This window comes from Poecilia reticulata, linkage group LG2 (genome assembly GCF_000633615.1).
Source record: "Poecilia reticulata strain Guanapo linkage group LG2, Guppy_female_1.0+MT, whole genome shotgun sequence".
NCBI lineage: Eukaryota > Metazoa > Chordata > Actinopteri > Cyprinodontiformes > Poeciliidae > Poecilia > Poecilia reticulata.
The window spans coordinates 16,534,923-16,540,286 of NC_024332.1; positions in this window are offsets into that span (position 1 = coordinate 16,534,923).

The following is a 5,364-nucleotide window of genomic DNA, read 5'->3' on the forward strand; positions in this document are numbered from 1 at the left end:
GACTCGCGGAGGCACATTAGTTTTGAAGGGAGCTTATATAAAACTGCATCATGTGCACACTTAGTAGTTATAGAAGGTAATTATACTCAATATAAAACAGTGAAGCACATGTAGCAGCTCTGGTTCACCGTTTCTCTGTGCAGGAGGAAGAGCCGGAACTGCAGAAAGCGAGTCACCAGTAGCTGACTACTGCCATCTGCTGGAGGAGACAGGAAGCTGCAGGAAGAGTGTTAAATACTGAACGAGAGGAGTTCTTTATATTTTTTTGTGTTACAAAAAACTTACCCGAACCCTTAACTCCAAACAAAACCCAACCCAAACCCACGACTCTAATATTCATCCATAGTAAAGAAAAAATAGAGATAAAAGTTAATAGATTAGAGATTCAGAAACAGAATTATTTTCCTCAAAACTGTTCTTGACAGTAAATGAGAATTATATTTCTCAGAAGAGAACATTTTAAAAGTAGTGATAATTTTAAAAAATCATCATCATTAAAATATATATATTAAAGCACTTCTCAGAAATCAATAAAAGAAATTAAAAAAAAAAATCTTTATTGGCATCATCAAACAGTTCCTGGCCAGGTTTCTTCGTGTTTCTACTTGTACTTTGGCAATTTGTCCTTCGTGAAGAGCTCAAAGTCTTTGAATTTGGAAAGGATTTTCCTCCCATCAGCTTAAATCTTTATCATGTTCAAGGTGAGCCGCTCCAAACCTAGAAAATATTCTTCACAGTCAGAAGAAACAAATCAGAAGATTAAAGCAAAATCTGCAGGCAAGTGACGACATTTGTTCAGCATTCATTTATGTGTAACTTTGAGTATTTTATGCAAGTTTTGTGTCCAGTTTGTGATTTTTAATAACATTTTCATTTCATTAAAATAATTTTTTTTTTCATTTATTTTCTTTACTCGTACTATTCATTTGTTTGTACTTTATGTTTTTGTTAACTTTTTGTAGTTAGTTTGTTCATTAAGTTAGTTAGATAGTCAGTAGTTCTCGTTTAAATGTTCTTTTTTTAATAGAAATCTTTCTTTCTTCCTTTCTTCTTTTCTTTCTTTCCTCAAATCCCTCGATCACTCAAGAAGCCACTTAAAGAATCAGGATTTCGGTCCTCTCAGTAAATTGTGTTTTATTTTTTAATCAATATACATTAAATCACACGATTGATTGATTTTTTTTTTTTTTTTTGTTCTCTTTGTTTTTCTAACCTCTCAGAAGAAGAAACAGCAGAAGTAGAGGCTTACTGTCCCGCTGGTCGTGTTTATTGTCCAATCCCCTTCTGGCCCGGCCATATTAGTCCATGCGAGAGGAGAGATGAGTTGTGAGGCTGTAAGCACATACCGAGCATTCTCCCTCCTCTGCTGTGCAGTTGTTGGGCATATTGTGAGATTTTAATACCGGGGGGCAGATATGGAGAAGGGCTCGAGTCACATTCGCCGTACAGGAAAGAGCGGCGGCCAAGAATGGCAGTTGCTTCTCCTGGAGTCGAGACGATCGTGGATTTAAATTGCACTCTGAAAGGTCAGCACATGACGGGGCGATCAGTCAGCTTCCAACATGGACATCTGAACTCGAGGGGATGTTTTTTTTCTTTCTTTTTTTTTCTTCTGCAAATTGCTTTTTTACCCTGTTATGAGAAAAGATAAACATATAAACATTTTGCTTAAAGAGACTCAGCTTCACAATGTAGAGTACTGAAACGTCAGAATTTTTAAGCAAACACGCTCTTCACCGGAACGTGCAAGTTCGACGACGTATGTTGGCACCAAACGGCAAAAATGCACCAGCATAGAAAGTAGGAAAGCTAATAAATTGAATTCGAACGAAGCCATTGAAGGGATTATTGGCACCCTACAGTTTGGCAACCCGAACAGTGCGTTCATTTTACGTTATGCAAATAACCAAGGAACAAAACAAAAAGGTTTTTTTTTTAAAAACGGCTATTATTCAAAGGCTTTACATATTGTGAAAGCAGCAGAGATGTGGAAACGCCTGCATTAGCAGCTTCTGAGCTTCAGAGTCTCAATAAAACTGTCCGATGCGTTGCCAAGTAGAAACCTAAAGAGAGAAACTTGTGAATGTTGCCAATTGTGAGAAAAAAAGATAAAAGGAGATATAGCAGCAGATAAGACATGTGAGAAGCTGCAGGCTGAACAGAGTGCTGCTTTTTTACTGCAATCTAACACTTCAGATTGAACCAAGCAGGAGTCTGTGGGCGAAGGCCAAACACTCCGTAGAAATATTTATCTTATTTTCTGAAGCAGTCTTTATGAAAAAGTGTTCATAAAGTGACATATTTCTGACATAGAAGCTTTTCAAGAGTGAGTTGAAAAGAATAACCCATAAGATGAATTTCAGTTAAAATGATTCTTGTCAGTTTTTACTACAAATTAAATTTATCCAATGATTTATTTTAAAAAGAACAGCTTCAAATAATACCTAATAGGAATTTAATTGACGAACAATTCATTTAGAGAAACTCATTTGATGTTCAACATGCAGATGCACCAATCAGAGGTTTCCGATGACCAGTTTTTGTGAAGCTTTAACATGATGATCCCAATTTCAAGAACAGGGAAATATATTATTTTGCCTCAGGCTGACAGAACAAGAACAACCTCAGCCAGGAGATTCAACACTTAGCAAGAACTCCATTACATAACTTTAAAAAAAAAAAAAAACCTCACCACTTAAGTCTACCCAGAGAAACTCCTTCTAGCTTTAAAAAAAAAAATGAGTACATGTACTTATAACAGGAGCATCTAGTTTATATATTCAGAAATTAGAACAAACTTAGAATCCAGAGAAACCGTATCTAGAAAAACTAGTCCTTTCCTACATTATCAGAACAAGAATACAGAGAAACCCCTACTAATTTATAAATCACAGACTTTTTTGTTTTCATTTTTCTTCTTTTGCTCTTTGCTTTGGTTTGTTGTTTTGTTGTATTTCCTTCTAATTCACTTTGAATTGCCTTGTTGCTGAAAATATGCTACACCTTACCTTATCTTACCTTTCATACTTCTTTGTCACTGCACAAGAAAGGAGTTTCTCATTAGCCAAACAGTAGTAGAGCAGGTTCCTCTTCTGCCTTTCTAGCTTCATCAAATCTAGCTATAGCTAGCTTTGAGTCTAAACAAACATAACTTCCACAAACCCAGAGTGTTTTAGATAGCAACTTGGTATCTCATGGCGCATTTAGCGACTGTGAAAAGAAACAGATTTTGACTTGTCTGCCTGCTTGACCTCTGGTCATCTCCATGTGACATCATATGAGTATTGACCAATTATTWGGGTGAAGTATGAGCGTAATAGCCTGTGCTAATTATGCAGCAGACAAAAGGCTAATCTGTYTTAGGTGAACCAGTGTGAGCTACAGACATTAGCACCACTGACAATAACATTAATACACACAAATCATTTTACCATCTTGTCCTGTGGAAGATGAATGTCAGATTTTTATATCTGGTCAATTTATATTTGATGATGCTTCGTAGCATAAACACAGCATCTGGCAGGTTTTAGAGGTCAGTGACAACTTTGGTTTCAGAAAGAAACGAAGTTGAAATTACAGCAGGTGTCAGACAGTACGGCTGGCAGGAACCTTTTAGGAGACTACAAAAAAATATCACTTGTGTTGTCGGTGATGTCAAAAGGTCTGGAACCATAATTACAACATACAAAAAGCTGCACTTAGTTCTCATGCTTTTTTTTTCTCCTTGTTTGTTTCAGTGTTTCATAAATGTTGTTTTGCAACGACCTTTGACATTTTAACATTTTCCGCCTGTTTGTCAGTGCTTACAAATAAGAGTTGCTGTTATTTGAGCAACACTTCAGACGCTTCATAAAAGCTTGTTCAAGGCAGGAAGGAGGGAAAATATGTAAAAGCAAAAATTGGAACTGTTGTTTCAAAATTGAAAATAAACTAGATTTTAAAGTCATAAAGACACCAGATCCGATTAGTTGGGGAAAAGAAAAAGAAAAACAACTTGTTGATTTGAAAAGCAACACCATRATATAAAAAGCAGCGGTGAATCGACTCATTCCCAAGCAGAACTGAACATTTAGTTTAATTCCGATTTTTATTTTCCCCACTGCCWGTTGGTACAATTGACCTTATATAACTCCAGCGATGCCGATGTCTGAAACGTGTTCATTCAAGCCCGCAGTGGGTGCAGTTACAGTGATTTAATAAGAGGACGAGAACTGCCCGAAGGTGCATGTGGTTAAGAGCAGCAATATAAATGTCTCATGAAAAAGATCTGACATACACACTGGGTTTCCATGTGTACCCAATCAATGAAACCTGGCTCAGACTCATTCTTCCGTCACTGGGACACACCGTTCCGGATTGTTACACTAACACCTGCTGACACAATGTACAGTTTCGTGGAAAAAAAACATTAAGAACCGAAAGTCGATTTTGTTTTGTCATGATGTTCCAAAAAAAAAAAAAAAAAAAGAAAAACCCTTGTCAATGGGATAAATTTGGGAACAGAGGCTCGTTATTGGGAAACAGAAACACTGTGAGGAGAATTTCTTTAAGCCAGTCGGTAAAAGCTGAGAGCATCATGTGCTGTTCAGTGGGACTTATTTAAAGACAAACTTCCAACAACTGCAGACGCACATCGGATCGGATCATACAAGTCCCGAATGTAAGAATGAAACACAATGTATTTACACGAGAGCTTCGCTGCAGGCTCAGGAATGTTGGCATCAAGTATGCAGCYATGACAGACAGCTGCACCGCTGTGGCGTTTTTAACATGCCAGACCAGGGATCCGAGSCTTGCTGGATCATCAAAAAGAAAATTTGAAAATGAGCCAAAAAAAAAAAAAACAAAAGTGCAGACTAACACGATTTAACCTCTGTGAGAATGTTGTTTTACTGTTTTAATTATAGGTAATGTGGACAAGAACATGATGAAACCAACAGACAGTACACGAAGAAACAAAGAGTAAAACTCSCAGCTCCTACTGAAACAGACRCACAAAAAGTGTGAATCTAAACAAAAGTGTTARTGAGTAATGTGGAAGAGAGGAATCACATTTTCTTTTTGAATGGGGTGAAACAGAGAAAAAAAAAWGAAATTCTAAACTTTCTTATAAATATTTCTGAATTATGCATATGTATGAATGTATAAAAATCAATGAATATTACTATAAATTGATATCTCTCTGGTGCTTCATGTTCCTTGAGCAATTTAACATTTTGRTGTGTTAATAATAATAATTTWAAAAAAAAGTTCTTCAGTACCATAACAATTGTGAGGTTCTTTTGTATTAAACCAGGCCGTTTTCAAATCTTGCCTCTGATTCTCAAGTGTATTTAGATCTGCACTTTAACAAGGCCATGGATA